We start from the raw sequence: 19,355 nt of genomic DNA on the forward strand, positions 1-19,355 counted from the left end.
GCATCAGCCTCGGTGCCAACGTGTTATATGCAATGTCACCACACCTCAGCAGTCGCCTCCTGAGAAAGGCAGATTGCCTCCCGTTTACAGATGAAGCAGAATTTCAGAGAAGCAGGAAATTTCCCCCAAGATCCCTGGGCCAGGAAAGCCACTCAGCCTAGGTCTGCCGGTGGTCATTCCCACGGTGGGCTCTGTCATGGTTTCAGCAAAGACAAGCGAGCCTCAGCTCAGTACCGTTCACATGCTCCTAGGAAATCCCACACCCACATTTTCTCACTTTAGGACATGAAATCGGAGAGGTAGTTTGCCCAGTGCCACACAGCAGGAAGGGAGGTAACTGCGTGTCTGACTTATCCAGTCCCTTGCCCATGACACTACCCTGTCTCTTTCCCAGAAAGCCAAGCAGGCATCCTTATCCTACTTGACAGATGAAGCCCGGTAAGAAGCAGTTGTCCCTCGATTGCCACCAAGTCAACAACTCAGAAGGGACTTGAGCTAGGCTCCTGATCTTTATGGTTTTCTTAGATGTGTGTGTGTGTGTGTGTGTGTGTGTGTGTGTGTGTCAGTATGCTAAGGTTGGTCTTGCGTGCTGTGTATCCAGGTGCTGAGTTCTCTGCCCCAAGATCGGGTTGCAGTCTGGACATGGACATTGTATTGACAAATGTGCTGTAAAGAATGCTCCCCAGCCCCCTGAAGAGATGGCTCAGTGGTTAAGAGCACTGACTGCTCTTCCAAAGGTTTTGAGTTCAAATCCCAGCAACTACATGGTGGCTCACAACCATCTGTAGTGGGATCTGACGCCCTCTTCTGGTGTGTCTGAAGACAGCGACAATGTACTCATATAAATAAAATAAATAAATCTTTTTTTTTTAAAGACTGTTCCCCATAATCTCTTATTGGATAATAAAAGGCTAGAGCCTGCGACTGGGCAGGGGAGAGGAAGGTGGGACTGGAGACGGAGTAAGGGTCCATGAGAGAAGGGATCAGGTAGGGGAAGGAGGTGATGAGGCAGGATGGACTATGAGCACATAGCCATGAGCTCATCCTGAGGATATCCAGGGAGCAGAGCAAACAGCAAGACTCAGTTAGCAAGTGACAGGCCTGTGGCTGGGGTGTGGGTTACAATAGCTCAGGACCTGTCCAGCTTAGGCTTACAGCTAAATAAAAAGACCAGGGTTTTGTGTCTCTTATTCAGAAGCTATATGGGCTAGAGTGGGGCAGAACCCACACACACCTAAAAAATCAAAACAATAGTTGTGTGTGTTGTGTGTATGTGTGTGTGCACAAGTGCCTTTGGAGGCCAGAATAGGATGCCAGGTGTGTGTGTGTGTGTGTGTGTATGTACACAAGTGCCTTTGGAGACCAGAGCAGGATGCCAGATCAGCTGAGGCTAGAGTCACAGGAGGTTGCAAGCTGCTGGAATGGGTGCTAACCACCACATTCTGGTCCTCTGTGAGACTAGCATGCACTGTCAACACAAGCCAACGCTAGCTAGCATATGCCAGTCAAATGCTGGGGATTCACCCCAGGGCTTTCTGGATACAAAACAAGGGCTCCACCACCAAGCTACACACCCAGCCCCACATCCCTGCTTTTTTTTTTTTTTTTTTGGTTTTTCGAGACAGGGTTTCTCTGTATAGCCCTGGCTGTCCTGGAGCTCACTTTGTAGACCAAGCTGGCCTCGAACTCAGAAATCTGCCTGCCTCTGCCTCCCGAATGCTGGGATTAAAGGCGTGCACCACCACGCCCGGTGACATCCTTGCTTTTAAACCCAGTGTTATTTTCTCCACTCATACTTGCTGAGTCCTGGGCATCTGAACACGGACACTTGGAAGCCCCATAACCAATCCCCTGGGACTGTGAGAGCCCCTGCTACACCAGGCTAGCCTAGAAATCAGAGTGCTGGGTAGAAATGGTGCAGGACACTATCCAGTGAGACAGTGGCTAAACCTGTGAGTCTCCCACTTTGGAAACCTCAGTCCTCATCTCCCTAAGTTGTAGGCTCAGACTGGGAGGGGGGTATCCACTCCCAGCTCAGCACAGCTGTCTTCTATGATTTCTGCTGAAAAAACAAACAAAAAGAAAAACTCCATCGTGTGGGCCTACGTGCTAATTACCAATAATGACATAATAGCCATTGTGGGCCCAACAGCCAAACAGCCCCAACTAGAAATTCTGCATAGCTCACATTTAGGAACAAAAGACTTAGGCACTGCAACTGAAACTGATGCCCTAGCAGAAAAATACCAGGAGCAAAGGGGCCTCGGAGTTGACCCAGCCGCAGTATCATCTGGCAAACGGCCAGAGGAATGAGCTCCCACTTTCTGGGGTCATTAACTGAGAAGCTACTACATACTCAGTACACGTGACGCCTACACAGGAAGAAGCCTTCATTTACTCATCAATACACGTAGACACTTATTAAGCACCCACTATGTATCATGCATGCTGTTTTAGGTACAAAGGATGAAACACTGAATAGGCAGCATCACCAAGCTTACGTGAGGGAAAACAGACAATAAGTAATCCATAAAAGGTCGTACATTGGAGGGAGAAGTGACATAGAGAAAGACAGGCAGGGAGGGAAGGAGGGGAAGTATCGCCAGGGATCAGAGGGAGAATAGAGTCAGGTGGTGTGTTAGGTGGGCATGGGGACTCCCGCCTTTAATCCCAGAGCTTGGGAAGTGGAGGCAGACAGGTCTCTATGAATTTGAGGCCAGCCTGGTCTATATAGTGAGTTTCAGGACAGCCAACATGACATAGAAAGATCCTGTCTCAAAAAAACTGTGTTTAACTTATGTGTAACTGATGGTCGAGGGTTGGGGGTTAGTGCCTGTGAGTGCAGTGCCCAGAGGTCACCAGATCCCTGGAGCTGGACTGTCACCTGATGTGAGTGCTGGGAACTGAATCTGGTTCCTCTGCAAGAGCACTACACTCTTAACTGCCGAGCTGTCTCTCTGTTCCAAATGTAAATAAGATAAGCAGAACAAGCCTTACTAAGGAGATGTTGAAACAAAAATTTTACGATGAGACTATAAGACAAAAGGTATTTATAGAAGGTTGAATGCTCCCAGACCGTGCAGTGCAAAAGCCCCAGGGTAGAAGTCTGCCTGAGAGGATATGCCAGTCATTAACAGAGCCGGGGGAAGAGGACAGGCACAGCCTAATCACCCGTGTGTGCTTGGACTTGAGTTCACAACAAGCATGGAGGTAACACCTTTGGACCTAGAATGAGCAGGGTTGTCTGAGTCCAGCTGTCTGTCCTCTCCTTGCCTCTGGAAATCCTAAATACAACTTGGGTAAACGAGTGGACAGATGTCATCAAGGGGTTGCTCCTCAAACTCAATGAACTGTTTTCTGGCTAGCCTTTTCTCCTCCTGGTATCGACTGGCCATAGAGGAGCCACATCTAATCACCCCGGTGTGTCAGCTCTGGATTAACCACTTCACGCGGATTATACAATTCGGTGCCGGAGTCGTTTGTGGAAAGGCGCTAATCTGCTTCCCCTTGATAATGGGATATGCTGGAGCTCACTGAGGTCAAGCGACAGCTGGAGGCCGGGCCAGTGAGTGGTAGAGCTCAATAATAATAATAATAATTATTCTTATTCATATAATTATTATTATTTTATTATTATTGTTATTATTTTATTATTATTTATTATTTTATTATTATATTTATTTTATTGTTATATTTTATTATTATTTATTATTATTGTTCATATTATTATTATTATTATTATTATTATTATATGTATTCATTTTACTCTATGTGTTAAGTGTTTTGCCTGAGTGGATGTGTACCACACAGGTGCTTGCTGCCCACAGAGGTCAGAAGAGGGTATCAGATCCTCTAGAACTGGAGTTACAGAGGTTGTGAACTACCTTGTGGGTTCTGGGAGTCTTGAACCCAGATACTCTGCAAGAGCAACAAGAGCTATTATCCACTAAGCCATCTCTCCAGCCCTGAGGCTAGGATTTAAACAGGCTCTCTCGTGGCCCAGGATGGCATCAAACTCACTATATAGCTAAAGTTAACCTTGAACCTCTGATCCTCCTGCCTCTACCCCCTGAGTGCTGGGATTACAGATGTGTGCCACTGTGCCATGCTGGGTTCATATGATGTTGGAGATGCTAGAAATCCAACCCAAGGCCTCAGGCATGCTAGGCAAGTTCCCTACCAACTAGCTATACCTCCTAGCCCTAGGACTCCACTTTTAACCCTCTCATGTAACAGAGACCTGTGATTGCTGCAGACCCTCCTTTTATAAATCAATGCAGAGGCAGAGAAGATGGTGACCTCCAAAGCCTGGCAGAGGAAAAGCTGGAGAAGCTGGGGCTACTTCAGCCCTGCTACAGTCTGGGTTGTTGGCCGGGTTTCCTCTTTGAAACCTTTCTGGCCTCCGCAGAAGTCTGCATCATCCTTGTTGAGTTCCAAGGAACTCACAGTCCATTTCTGTCCCTTTGGCCGAGACCTGGGTAGGGCGGGACCTTTTCTACTATCTGACTCTTCAAAGGGTGTGCACAGTGGCATCTAATCAGGAGAAACTGCAGAAGAGAAACTACCTTAGGTGAGGCTAAGGCTGGATGCTGAGCATCTGGCTTCAAAACTGGTTTATCAGGTTCCATTTCTTCAATAAGAAACCTATCAGGCAGGCATGGTGGCACGCACCTGTAGTCTCAGCACTCAGGAGACTGAGGCAGGAGTATGTGAGTTTAAGGATAGCATGGGCTGTGGAGAGAGTACCAAACCAGCCTGGAATACAGATCAAGACCCTACTTTAAAATTCCAAAAAGAGGGAGGGACTGGAGAGAGGGCTCAATGGTTAAGAGAATCTGCTTCCCAGTCAAGTGGAGCTGAGTTCATATCCAACACCCACATAAGGTAGATGTGGTCTGAGTACTGCTTTAACTCCAGACTGTATGTTATGGGACAGAGATAGGAAGACAACTGAGGCCTGCTGTTGCCAGCCTAGAGGAATAATCAAAGCTTTGAACTCAGAGACCCTGATTCAAAGACATAAGACGGGGAGTGATATAGGATACCCAGTGCGATACCCAGTGTCTTCCTCTGGTCTTCACATACACGTACAGGCATGCCCATATACTACTACATATATACTACACAATGACACACACACACATACGTGATATGCACACACCAAATCCAAAAAGGAAAAAGGAAGTATATTAAACTCCAGGTGGAATAGGGCAGACATTTAAGAGGTAGCAGTTTGCTGGGCGGTGGTGGCGCACACCTTGAATCCCAGCACTTGGGAGGCAGAGGCAGGCAGATTTCTGAGTTCGAGGCCAGCCTGGTCTACAAAGTGAGTTCCAGGACAGCCAGGGCTACACAGAGAAACCCTGTCTCAAAAAACAAAAAACAAACAAACAAAAAAAGAGGTAGCAGTTTGTGATCCTAGAACTCAAGAGACTGAGGCAGGAGGATTGCTGTGAGTTGAAGAGAAGCCTGTACTACATTATCAGACCATATGTCAAATAGACAGACAAAGCAGCAGTTGCAGTGACAACGGCAGTCTGTGCTTAGGGAGCTACTGGGACTTCCTCTTCCCTACCAACATCCTCACAGCAAGACCAGCCCCATCCACAGCAGGGGAACTGAGGCTCACAGAAGTGAAGCCATCACCGCAGTATACACACGCACTGAGGGGCCAGAGCAGGGAGTCCAGAGAATCATAGTCCTCTGGAGATACTGGCTATCACACCAGTCTAAGGGTCCTGCTTCTGCATGGAAAGATATCCAGAAGGGACCTGGGTCTGCACTGGCCATGCCCCTCAGAGATACCGACCTTCATACCTCACTCCTGTCTCCATGCCAGAAGAAAGGGAGCCTGATCGTCAATTTCCAGGAAAAAAGAAAGCTACAACTTTCCCAAGTGTTTGTCCTTGTTTCCGGACCACTGTTGGCTTTGGCCTCCAACCAGAGAATGTCATCTAGGGTAGGGGACAGAGGGCACCTAGGCTTCAGGACTAGGAGTCCTTAGGCCTGAGGCCAAGGGGGCCAAGGGTCAGGAGGCGAGCTGGTTCAGCAGAGGGACGGGACCCCCCTGGAGACTTAAGCTTGTTTCTTACTCTTTTCCTTCCTTTGCAACTGGCGTGGCTGCCAGGACAGGGGAACCTTGGGCGGGAGCCAGGAGGTGGAGAGCTTGCATGATTATCTCATTAGAGCTCCTGGGGGGATGCACAGTGTAGACTCTGGGCTGGTTTTGGGGGATCACATCACTGATGCCTCGGACCCGCTCTCTGAGGAAAAATCCTGTGTGTCCCTATTCCCCTGAGGTGGAAACTACATACTGAGAGGGCAACCATGCCTGAAGGGCACATAGCTTGTCAGTGACAGAGCTGGCAGAGAACCCAAACTGTTGGCCTCTGAAAGGGTCACGTGGGTCACCTGGGGTGGGGATAAGAAGGGAAAAGGCAGAGAAAAGAAGGAACAGTGTCCAAAAGACCCAGGCTATCTCAGGGAGCACGGCAAACAGGGTCGGGGTTTCAGGAAGGTGTGGGGAGTCAGAAGTCAGTCCCCATACTCCACACAGTGTGACCCAACTCTCTGACCAGCTTCATCTCCCATCTCCACCCCTCCCTCTCTGCCCCAGCCACACCACAGTGTTTATCCACCCTGAGCATATTATATGGGTTAAAGCCTTTTGCATATGCTGTGACCAGCATCTAAAAAGGTCGTTCCCTCCACTGCGCAACAAGGGAACTCATCATCTCACTCTTTGTCCTCTGACTCCTAGGAGTTGCCCTGATGCTCTGGGCTCACCGTGCACCTGAGGGACAGGAACCCATGGGAGTCACCTGTGCCCCTAGAATCTTACCTAAGCCCATGCTTTATAGACATGTATCACCTAGCTGTCTTTCATCGCTGAATCTGAGAGACAGGCAAAATGGGTTTTTATATCTGCATGTTCAGGGAAAGGAAGGGTAAAAGAGGGGTGACATAGACAGGCCCAGAACCCAGGGTTTCTCTGAACCACACAGACTTTGCTGGGCACCCACACCAAAGAGTGCTTATCCCTGCCAGACCTACCAGCTATCAGCGTCACACAGAGGAACCCCTAAGGTAGGAGGAGTCCTGATGGCCATAACTCGAGAGCCTCCATGTCCAGCTCAGACACGGCAGTTGAAGAGGGTAGGTAGTGAGACGCAGATAAGTAGCTTCCTTCCCCCCATGCTGCTCTGTATCCTGTGCTCAGGGGTACCCCTCAGCCTAAGTATCCACTGGATCCAGTCACCCCCAACCCCAAGGCCTCACTCTCACCTCGGTCCTCTCTCTCACCTGTCCACTGCAGTCCATCATTATGTTTCCGTGGCCCTGTCCCACACTCAGACCTAACGTCTCCCACTGCTGCATGGCACAGTTCCCGGCCCAAAATCTCAGCATTCCTCCCCTAAACAGGTGGCCCTGCTTCCGCTCTCCCTGTGTAACGTGCAATGGCTCCCCGCAGCCTTGAGGTCAGGCCTCACATTGTCCTGAGCCTGCCTTTGCAGGCTCATTTCCCTGGGTGCTGGACCAGGTTCTGCATCCTGGAAAGTACAGTTCCTCTCAATAGGAATGGCCTTTCTCTTAGTCTTTGCCTAAGAACACCTATTCACCCGGGAACACAGGGCAGGGCAGCAAAAGCTACACGCAACCACAGTCTCAGCCAAAGTTAGACTCAGAATGCAGAGAGTCCTTCAGTCCAATTAGATACTGAGCTTTCCCAAGGGCAGAAGAAAGGGTCTGTACAGAGTCAGCTCTAGTCCTGCCGTGCCAGCATAGAGCCTGGCACAGAAGTGGCACCAGGAAAAGCAGATGGCCAGGAAATGGAGACACATCCATACTCCCGTGAAGCCACCTCCCTCCCTTCACCCTACAAGTACCTTTTGGAACCTGTCAGACTAGCTCTGCTATTCACCCACTCCCAGCAATGTCCTCCCAGTCCACTCTCCCAAGAGGGACATCTTTACATTCTCAGAATGATGCCCATAATCATAATTAGGGTAGTAACAGCCGTCACCACCATTTATTGAGTGTTCGTTGTATGCCTGGTTATTTAACCCTCACAAGAACCCTAGGAGGGAAGGAATTTTTTTTATTATTGTCTTCATTTTACAGATAAGGAAATTGAGGCTCGGAGAAGCTATCTGGTCTAAGGTCACTCAACTGGTAAGCAAACAGTGCGGGGTCACAGCCAGGTCTGCCTGACCTGCAAGCCACCCTGCTGTCCAGCCGCTTCCTGCTTTCTATCAGAGTTTAGAGCAGCCGTCCCCAGCAGCCTGGAGCTGGGTATCAAAGATGGACAGAGAGGCCACTGACACCAGCCTGCTGTTTTAGGATGGCTCAAGGGTTAAGAGCACCCACATGGTGGCTAACTACAGTCTGGAACGCCAGTTCCAGATGATCTGACACCCTCTTCTGGCTTCTGAGGGCAGCAGGCACACATGTTGTACTTAGATATACATGCAAGCAAAACACTCATAAATATAAAATGAAAACAAATATTTTCTGTAGAAAAACAGGGTCATTGCTCAGAAGGTCACTGGGAGGGAGACAAGAAATAATGTCTCTGGAAGAGTACACAGGGCTAGTGCAAGAGACTGAGACGGCTCAATGGGGAAGGCGTGACAAGGACTTGACCTTAATGCACAGGGAAAAGAACCAACTCCCAAAATGATGTGTCCTCTAATTTCCCCACATCTGCAGTGTTACAGAAGCATCCAACCTACCCAATCTCTCTCTCTCTCTCTCTCTCTCTCTCTCTCTCTCTCTCTCTCTCTCTCTCTCTCTCTCTGACACACACACAAATAATAATAACAATACAATTTAGGGCTGGTCTCAGCAGTTAAGGGCACTGACTGTTCTTCCAGAGGGTCCTGATTCCCAGCAACCACGTGGTGGCTCATGACCATCTGTAATGGGATCTGATGCCCTTTTCTGGTGTGTCTGAACACAGATACAGTGTACAGAAAATAAATAGATCTAAAAAATAATAATAATGATACAATTTAAAAATTAGAAATAAAATTTTAAAAATAAGTTAAAGGGATTAAAATAGGACAGCAGACAAGTAGAATATGGAAAACAAGATAAATAGCAGTATAGGTATGACATGAACTTCTCAGGTCACCTACACCTAAGAGAACAAAATTCTCCAGGGTCCTTCTCCCAGCTAAAGCCAAGTGACCAATGGTGCCAATTTAATGATTACCTACCTGTTTGAGCTAAACAACTCTCCAAGGGAAGAGCCCTTCATTACCCTATTCCACAAGTCAGATTCGAACCAAGACTACGAAGGGGGACTGAGCCAAGTCACACAGCAAATCACACCGTACAGAACCAAGTCTGTATCCCAGTGCTGGGGCCTTCAGGGGCTCCTGACTCCTGTATTCTAGTCTAGCTAATAAGAGCTAAAATTAGGAGGAAGGAGCCAAAACAAAAAATGAACACTTCACTGAACCCTCTTCCAGAAGGAGCCTAGGGCTAGAGGAAGCCAAAGATTACTGATCAGCCCCATGCTAAGCTGCTTCTAGCTGCTGGGGGAAGGTCCTGTGATGTGGATGCCACAGGGAAGGTCACAAGATCCAGAGAAGTTTACCATTTGTCCGAGATCACACCATTAGGAATGTGACTATATCTGGGAACCCTGTGGAATCCCTCCTCCCCCTGCCCAGCTTCACATCAAACGTTCCTGACTGCCCCATGAGAAGTTTCCCATCAGAGCAAAGCTAAAGGCTCTGCCACACCCTCCCAGAAAATCCAGTTGCTTGTTCCTCCATCCGGTGATGGATGCCCCACTCAGGTCCTAGACCCACGGATTCACAACTGGATGGTGAGATAAGGGTCTTACATTATCCGAGCCTCAAAGATAATGTATACTTTGTATCCATCTTGCATTTTGTGAACAGCAATGATAGTGGTTGCTTTGTATCCATTAACTGTTTATTTAGTCCAACACAAAGCACATGGCTGGGTGCCCAAGTAGATCCTCAACAAACATCTTCAATCAAAACGTTCACTGGGCACTACAACACATCATTCTATTCTCGTGCTTAGAGACATAGCGGGAACGGATTAAACAAAAACCCTTGCCCTCCGCGGGCCTGTGTAGAGGAACAAATACATACATCTAGAAGGTATCAATATTCTCATTTTGCAGAAGTGAAAGGGTGATACAAAGAGGCATTTGTAAGTAGCCGAGGAAGGATTCTATTCCAAGTCGTCTGTCCTAAAGACCTCTGGGCCTTTGTCAGCCCAGCCCAAAATCAGTAGCCATCATATCAAGTATAAAGAAAGAACAGACGCAGCACCTTAACCCCACATGCCCTGACTCCTTGTGCCTCCCAGTGCCCTCAGAACGGCATGGTACACCAGTTACATCAAAGAAGTACTCACCCAGAAGTAGCCGTTGTCATCATACAGCCAGTCAAGGAAGGACAGCGCAGCCATCGTCACGGTGGCACATGGAAGCAAAGGACAGAAGTGAGACACAGCACAGCTATCAAACTCTGGGGTCCTGATCAGCTGCACCTGGGCCAGTGGGGAACCTGTCCCCTCTTCCGCCCTCACCCCCCACCCAGAGTGCTTCTGGCACTCTGATGACCAGATACCATTCAGGCAGCTATGATCTGAAAATCTGTGCTGAGCTCATCAGGCTGCCCTGGGCCCAGTCTCCTATGGGCATTCATAGCCGCACCAGGCGCCATGCCGTCTGAAGTCAGACAGGGCCATGCCCATGTGAGCCCTACACTGCAGTATGGAGGCGGGGGAGTAAAACTTCAGTGATGCATGCATTTGACCTTAGATACTGGGGGTCAAATCCTGCCTCCACAAACAGCCCTACCACTGGTGCCACTCAGGCGATTCCCTCGCTTCTCCCTCCAGGCTTCCTCTACTTACCCGTAACATAGAGGGCAGCATTCAGATCTGCCGCTTCGGGCTACGTGGGAGTCATGTAAGAGTTGACATATGTAAGACTTTTTGAACAGAGGTTGGTATATCATTTGTTTATAACTTGTAGCTACTATGACTACAAGGGGCTGTGGATGGGGACTTTGCCAGGATCTAGTGTGGGTGAGACCACCATCTTCTCAAAAGAATGCTGCTGTTGGGACCAAGGGAGATAATGAAAAACGAAGTCCCAGCACAATGTCTGGTCACTGTGATGAGTCTGTAAGTACTGCTGTGACCTTAAGGTGTCCCCCAGCACATTCTCACCATGCAGAGTCCCATCAGGGCTATGACAAGTGCCCCTCCCCACACGCACACCCAGTACTGCAGCTTTGGATTGAAAAATGACCAGCCACCATATTCTCCCAATTTTACAGATATTCCACTTTATTCTTCACAGTCTCCCCAACACTGTGTAGGTGAAATTGTTACTGTTCCCACTTCACAGACAAGGGCAAGGGCGAAGGGACTCCCTTCTGTGTCCTTGGTGCCATCATATGGGTCTCCGAGTGAAGTGACCAAAGCTCATGTCTGCTTGGATTATGTGCTCGAAACTTTCCTTCATTTCTTCCCCTTGGTCTCTGCAGTACATCTGCACTGCCTCCAGCAAGTCTTTGAATACTTTCATCTGAAACTCTTCTTGTCAAACAGCCAGCTTAGGGTGCAAGCTACTCTGGAAGCCACCTCTCCTGGCTCAGTCATTGGCACCTTGACCCCTGGTCTGTTCCTACAGCTGACCTCAGCCAGTAATCACTCAAGCATCCAGGGACATCTGCATTCACTCAAATCCACCTTTTATAGATGAGGAAGCAAAGGCCCAAAGTGGACTCAATATTACTTTTTAATGCCCAGCTCTTGGACCTGTAGATATGGCTCTGTGAACAAATATCAGTGGGCTCCAGGCGTCCCCTATCTCTTTGTCCAGCCAGTGTCCAGCTTCCCGGATTAAACATCCCAGAACTCAGAGCTCAGTCCAAGATCATTAGGTATCTCTACAGGTTAGGACTAGGGAATGAGCACTCAGTATGGGTAGAGTATTGGGAAATGAAGACTTCATGTCTCAGGGGCTTCAGAGCTGGCTCTAGGGTTCAAATTCCAAGTCAGCCACTTCACAGCTGTGTGACTTTGCTCAAGTCAATTTGCCCCCGTGAATGCCTATGAAACAAGGATGGTGCTTCATTAACCAAGCTAATGTCACACACAACCCGAGAACAGCACATAGGCCAGGGCCATAACTAATTAGAGAACAAGGCCAAAAAGCTGTTTGTGGGCTCACGACAGGCAAGTGCAACCTAAGGCCATTCTAGCTCCTCATACAGTATGAGCTTGCTCTAAACCAGGTCATGAGGTGTGATATGTTTCTGCTGTCAAAGGTCACCAATACAGGAAACAATGACAATGGGTGCTAGAAGACACCCAGAGTCAGGACTCATTTTCCTCTTAATATTATAGAGGGAAACTGAGACCCAGGAGGACAAGTACCTGGTCCACAGACTACAAACGGATTGAGGCCTGCCCTGTGATAAACCTTGGGCACGAGGGAAATTCTGAATGTGCATGTGTATGCATTCACACACACACACACATACACACACACATACACACACCTACCTGTCTTATAAACCCACTCTGCCAACCCAACAGATCTCAGCCACCACAACCTTGGCAATGAGGCCTATGTGAGCATCCTCTCCAGTTCTGTTCCTGGGAAACCTGTGTGGCATGTAGCAGACGCCCAGGAGGCTTAAGAAATAACCAAATGAGGCTTCCTGGCTTCAGCCTCAGGGTCCCCTTTAGGCCTCTCTCTGTATCTTTCCTCCTGACTCCGACCCTCGCGTCTGTCTCACCCTGTGCCCAGGTCCTAACAGCTGGGCCTAGGTCCAGCTCACAGAATGCTGGGCCTGCCCCTGCGTCAGCATCTTCCTAGCCAGCCCGGGATATTCCTGTTCAATGCAGCCAGCCAGGCTGCTGGCCAGGGTCCACTCTGCGGAGAGGGTGCTGGCTCAGCCAGAGCCTTATCCCCACTGGCCTATAGGTGGGGCAACCTGGGAGTCCTGGGAGCTTCTATTGGCACCCAGAGCCTACAGAGTAAAGCCAGCTTGGTCTGTCTAGACAGTGTGACTATTTGTTGATAGAGAGACAGTGGGGTGTGGGGTGCCACCTACACCTCCAACCAGTTCACCCAAGCACCATGCTGCTGGGACCCCACAGGCCTTGACTGGCTCTCCTATACACACAGGGAAACCTTGGGGTTCCCCCACTCCATCCCCTTCCTAAAACACCCCACACTGGCACAATCTCACAGCAGCTACCAATCTGGCCATTGAATACTTAATGCTTCATTTGATTCTGCTAATTCCTATAAGGTCCAGGGCGGGCTGGGAGAGGTAAGGTGAGTCGGGTAAGGTCACACAGTAACAGCTGGGCTGGGTGGGACTCAAAGCTAGTTCTTCTGAGGGCAAAATCTGTGTGGTACTGATATTGCCCTCCTGCTCCGTTCCCTACAGCCTCTGGTTCCCTTTCTTCCCAGACCTTGCCTCTCTTTCTGCAGTCTCCCTCCCCCATTCCCACAGTTAAAAATTCCCACCCTACAACTGCGGTAACACCTTGCTTCTGTGCACCCAACAGCAGCAGATACCACAGGCAGCCACTGAAAGTTATTTCTGAGGTGTCTGCCTTAGGAGGGCCTTGATGGCAAGGAGTCACCCCAGCAGCGCTCTCGCTCGCTCTCTCTCTCTCTCTCTCTCTCTCCCCTTCCCTCCCTCCCTCCCTCCCTCCCTCCCTCCCTCCCTCCCTCCCTCCCTCCCTCCCTCAATTCCCAAGCAAGTCTCCCTAGCTTCCCTTCCTCGCCCCAGCCTCCTGTCAGCATAGACCCCCATCCAGGCCCGTGATCCGGGTGAGGACTACATGTGGACAAGCACTTACTAGTGTGGGGGAGGAGAGGTACTGCGACAGTGCTCTGGCCTCTCCCCCGCCCCTTCAGTAGCTGAGGACCCGACCCTGACTTGGCCCCAAGCAACTATGCCTAGAACTCCAGCTTCCTTAAAGTCCACCCGGAATCAGCTATTCTCCTAGAGCCTGTACGTTTAGAAGGCGGCTCCCTGGGAATAGAAGGGGCTGCCTTCTCCCTGTTGCAGGAATTTAAGGGGTCAGTTAAATGCAGCCATTGTCTTTCGGGGGAGCCAGAGGGCCCTGGAATAACCACACAACCCTTGAGGGAGAGTGGTGCTCCCCTGTCCTTTCAGGGCAGATTCGGCCTGGGGTCCCGCGGAATAAGTCTCCGCCTCCAGCCTGCAAGACTGCAGAGGTCTGGTCCTCCCCCCAAAGAGGTGGGGCCCCCGGGAAAGTGCAGCTTGAAGACCAAGACAACTCTTGAGGAAACACAGAGGGCACACAGAGAAATATGTGAGAGAGGGAACCCAGAGGCGACAGAGTAGGAGCCTGACTCGGAGCAGATCCAGTAGACCTGAGGCAGAGGAAGTCCCAGCCTGGACGCGAGTGCGTGCGTCCGGGCGGTGACTCAAGGGCCACCCTGACCGGCAGAGCTAGGGCCGCAGCTCGCGGGTCCCGGGTCCGGAAACTCAAGATTCAGTTACGTAAGGACCCGAGCAGGGCTCCCGGGGTCCCCCTCCTACCGCCCTCTGGGTCCCCAGGAGCACGCGGGTGCGCAGGGTGGGGCTGGCGGGTCGGCCTGGGGCTGCGCCGCGGCGCTGAGTCCTGCTGCGGACGAACACCCACGACAGGACTCCAGGTCCGGAGCGAGCAACTGCACGCCGTCTCCGGAGCTCCGCACCCCCTCGACTTTGTGACTCCAGAACCCCTAGGGACCTCAAGTTTGGAGCATGCAGCTCAGGACCTCCAGCACCCCCGCCGAGGATCCTGTGACCCTCGGCTCGCAGCTCCCGGAACGATCGGGCTCCTTAGGAGCGGGCTTCTGGGTCTTGCACCTTGTCCCTCCCAGGCACCGGGGCCACCCCCTAAGGCGGTCCAGGCTCACCTGGGCTGCACAGGACAGGGACCTGGCAGGGACCTGGCCGGGCCGGGCCGGGCCGCGTCCTCGCTCTCCGCGGCTCTCTCCCTTTAAGAGGTTCCTGCCACTTTGCCCCGCCGGGGGCCTCCACCTGCACTGACAGGGCAACTCTGATGCGAGGCCCCGCCCTCCCCTCGGGAGGTCCTGTAATTGGTGCAGACAACTGCCAATCTTTGGGGCGGCGGGCAGGACCGGGCACAGTAGCCCGACTGTCGCAACCGGGAAGGGGCGGGGGCTGCAGGTGCGGCCAGGCCGGGACGCCCAGCCTAGAGCAGCTCCTGATAGACCCAGAGCAATCAGGGGAGGGGAAACATGGAGTTCCTGGATTGGCTGGTATGGTCGCTGACGTCATGTTGCAAAAGTATAAAGCAATTTGCCACGTGGTGCTGACCCTAAGGCGTTAGGTTGGAATGGGGGTTGTTCTAGGAGAGTTAGGGAAGTGACCTTGACGACATAGACTTACCTGGATCACCTGTTTCGCTAATTAGTTCTGTATGACCTTGAGCAATCCACTTCTCGGAATCTGCAATGTCCCCAACTAGAAATCTTCTGATGTTTTCTTGAGGATAAGTGACATTTGGTATATATCAAACCAAGTCTGGGACCCAAAAGTGTGTCCATTACCTGGAGTTCTGATTTCTCTTTTGCCTGCTTTGTCCCTCTTCTCAGTGGCTTCCTCTCCCAATGATCTGCCCCCATCAGCCCTGGAAGAGGTCTATGTAGTCAATGGCCTAAGACCCCTCCTCTTCCTCGCATTTCAGACCTGCCCTTGCTCACATAGTGACAAGCAAGGTCAGGAAGCTGGCTGACTCCCAGCATGGACTCATCCTAACTAAACTACCCCAGAATTTCAAAAGCTCTTCATGAGATTAAGGCCAAATCTGCCTTGGGATTCCCACCTACAGAGGACAAACATAATCCCCCTTTTATTCATAGGAATCAGAGAGTCAAATCCTAAAGCCATGGAGTATTCACCATGCCAGGGAGCCCTGGAGAGTGAGACTCTTGTTTGGACAAATGGAGAAACTGAGGGTCACTGAGGGCAAATAACTTCCTGAGTTTTGGTGACCTGCATTTTCATCATGGAGCGGGAGAGTCACTCAGGGGCACAGAGAAGCCTTTTGAGTCCTTTAACCAGAAATCTGGATGTTGCAGAACTGGCTATATGAACCCCGTACAAAAACCTGGGACATACACCCAGGCTCCCAAGCCAACCAAAACTCCTCTCTCCTACTACCCAGGGCAGTGTTGTCTATTGGTCAAAGCTAGAAACTCGGATGTAGCCTGCTTACATTAATTCAGGTTTGAGCCTGTGGGTAAGCTTGTTTCCCTGGGGGTAAAATACGATGTTGCACCAACATTACGTAGAATTGTTGTGCTGGTTAACTGAAATGGAAACTACAAATGCAATTATTCAATCATGGATCCAGTATTATTTTTTTAATTGCTATCACATGTATCCAGTCATGCATGCCAGAGAGAGCAGACTATGAATTCTTTAATTTGGCCTCAGTAAACAAGGGCTCCCGGGCCAACTGCCTCCTTTCCCGGGACTCAATCTAAGGGCTGCCAATAGGAAAACCCCAGCCCCGGGTTGGACAGAGTTATTCTAAAGGGCTGAAGAGGCCCCACCTCTCAGCTCTCCGGCATGAGGCTCCAGCTCTGTTGGGTTTTTGCTGCTAGTGGGTGACTCAGCAACGCCGGCGCCTGGCCCTGCCTGATAAGCCTGTGTGCCTATGTGTGAGTTTGTACTTGGGAATACATCTGAGAAAGTGTTTGTGAACTTCCGTGTGGGCTGTCAGCATACTGGGACTTGGGGGTTGGGCCGGGGGAGGGTGAGCGTGAGTTACCTACGGAGGGTGACTATTCGTGCCCTAGAATCAGAATGCCTGGCCCTGAGCTATCTGCACCTAGGGAATTTTGACCTGCCCCTGGAACCTCTGTGCTCAGGCACCTGTGTGTTTCCCGTTGAAGCACTGGGTGAACAACCAATGCAGTCTTGGAAAGCCTGTGGAGGGATATAGGTCACTGCCTCCGCCAGGAATTCTTAGCGTCCCTCTTGGGCCCTACCTGAGAGGCTCCGTGGGAGAGGTGACATCCTGAAGGGACAGTTCACATTTCCTCACCGCTAGTATTTTCTATCCATCTGCTCATTTTTTTTTATATCATTAAATTCTTCCAGTCAGAAATGCTTGACGCTCAGAGAGCTGATGTGACAACCACACAGTTCTGAAATAACTTCGAGGGTGACAGGCAGGGCACAGCTTTCTTCCTCTGGAGGCTGAAGGCTCAGTTTGCTGGGGCCTGTGGGCAACTGATAAACTGGGGGGGGGGGGGGGGGAAGGGACTTGTTTGTGTCAGCCTCCCTCCCCTTCTGAGAATGCCTGAGCCTCCTTATCCTGTCAGAGCCTGGGTGCTGTCCCCAGCTTCAAGTGGGCGTGAGCTGAGCGATAAAGCGCCCAGGGAATAGATGGGGTGTGGGGGGGTGACACGTGGGCGTACATATGTGGGAACATCTGTTTCTTCAACTGAACTTTATTTAGGACTTTATGGGAAGTTAACACCCCTCCCCTCAAAAACAAAGACATGGTAGCGTACCCACAATACTAACACTTCAGTTAGTATCCTAGGCCGGAGAATCTATCTGAGGCCAGCCCGGGGCACATGAAATCCTGTCTCGAAAACAAAGCAAGCAAACAAAAAGTTAATCTCTCTGAAAGAGAGAGAAAGTGAGAGAGAGAGAGAGGGAGAGAAAGAGAGAGAGAGGGAGAGAAAGAGAGAGAGGGAGAGGGAGAGAGAGAGAGGGGAGAGAAGAGAGAGAGAGAGAATGCTCAATGCTCTGCGTCTCTAGTCATAATATTTCAGGAGGCCAAGGCTTAAGAGAGCCTTCATAGTGTCTGCTATCCTATCTCAAAACAAACAAATTTTATAAAAACAAAACACAACCTAAATAAATAAATAAACAAAATTCATAACCTGCCAGGTGGGCTGGAAAGATGGCTTATTAAGTGAAGACTCCAGCTGCCAAGCCTGAGTTCCATCCCCCAGTACCTACATAGTGGAGAGAACCAACCCCCACAAGTTGACCTCTGACCCACACACAGGGGTGGGGTGGGGGTGAAAACATTTTTAAATTAAAAAACCAGATGTAGTGGTGTACACCCACGATCCTAGCACTTAGAAGGTGGAGGCAGAAGGCTCAGGAGCTCAAGGTCAGCCTTGGCTACACACTGAATTCAAGAGGAAGCTAAGAAGCCTCCGTACAGCCCTGTCTCCAAAATACACTGAACCCTACTAGTTCAACAAGCAGAAATATTGACCAATACCCTGCTAAGTCCAAGGGTAGAAAGAGGAACTCAGCCAGGCCAAAGGCATGCTGGGAAAGAGGGAACGCAATCCTGAGGCAACCAGGCAGCCCTAATCAGCCGCAGTCTGAATCCTGCCTCTGCTTCTCGCAGGAATCATAGCCTGTTTCTTCGTCAATCAGATGATGCAACGGCTCTCACACCCTGTCTCTCTTTCCCACTGGAGCCACTGGAAGAGAAAGCATTTGTATGTTACTCTCTAAGGGGGAATGTGTGTGTGGGGGGGGGCACACCCCTGCTGTGATTCACCACGGCTCCTATGAGGACCACCCTGAACTAATGTGTACTCAGAGCTGGGAAGGCAACATGGCTCCATTGGCAGCATGAAGAATGTTTTCTGGAGGAGGTAACCTTCCAGCTAGATTTTGTAGGATGAATTTACTACATAGGGTTGGAAAAGTACATTCCATATGGAGGAGGAGCCTGGGTAAAGACTCAAAGATAGGAAAATAGTAAAAATATGCGTTCCAGGAGCAAAACACACGGGCTGGCATAGCTTTCAAACCGAAGGAGCCATGAGACCAAGGTATTGAAGTTCTCGGATGCCAGGTCCAGGCACACAAAGACAGATTTGGGGATGGCTGGGGAGTGGGACCATTCATGGTATATGGGGGGTGTGGCAGTCATTCATAGAAGGAGGCTTGGTGGTGGGTATGGGGTCAATTATCTCAGAAGGACACATTGGGAACATGGGACAAATCTCTAGAATGAGTAGGTGGGAGTTGACATAAATAGAGAAAAATGTAAGTGTTCTTTGTCCCAGGTTAGGGTTGGAATGGGGGGGGGGGTGAATAAGAGAATGGGGGTGTCCCCAGACAAATTATGTTAGTGTATCTGTAACCCTGCCACCGAACGCTTAAGAATTCTGAAAGGCCCCACCGCTCTGGTTCCTCTGGTTTTGTTGCCATGTGTGGCCGCTGTCAATCCGGCCAAGAGAATCTCTGCCCAAGGAAGAGTCCTGGGTGTTGGGAGATGCCTAGCGCCTTGTCCCCTCTTCCCTTGCTTTA

General features: G+C 50.3%; 1 protein-coding gene across 22 annotated transcripts in view, besides 1 other annotated feature; it reads right to left on the bottom strand.

Annotated features, from left to right (window-relative positions):
- Epb41 (erythrocyte membrane protein band 4.1) overlaps nucleotides 1-15,117 on the bottom strand; it is a 151,934-nt gene extending 136,817 nt beyond the window's left edge. For 20 of the 22 annotated variants that reach the window (XM_006538912.4, XM_030253585.1, XM_006538902.4 and 17 more), the window contains exon 1: nucleotides 14,951-15,117. The gene's annotated coding sequence lies outside the window, so the exon portion shown is untranslated. Of the gene's footprint in view, nucleotides 1-10,398; nucleotides 11,869-14,950 lie in introns of those variants that run through there. The other 2 variants (NM_001128607.2, NM_183428.3) reach the window with 2 other exon arrangements.
- Nucleotides 15,287-18,998: an enhancer, noted in NCBI's record as "VISTA enhancer mm80". NCBI's record gives its function as "enhancer in: blood vessels[10/10]" and the evidence as "EXISTENCE:transgenic organism evidence [ECO:0001131][PMID:17130149]".

This window comes from Mus musculus, chromosome 4, assembly GCF_000001635.26.
Source record: "Mus musculus strain C57BL/6J chromosome 4, GRCm38.p6 C57BL/6J".
Taxonomy (NCBI): Eukaryota; Metazoa; Chordata; class Mammalia; order Rodentia; family Muridae; genus Mus; species Mus musculus.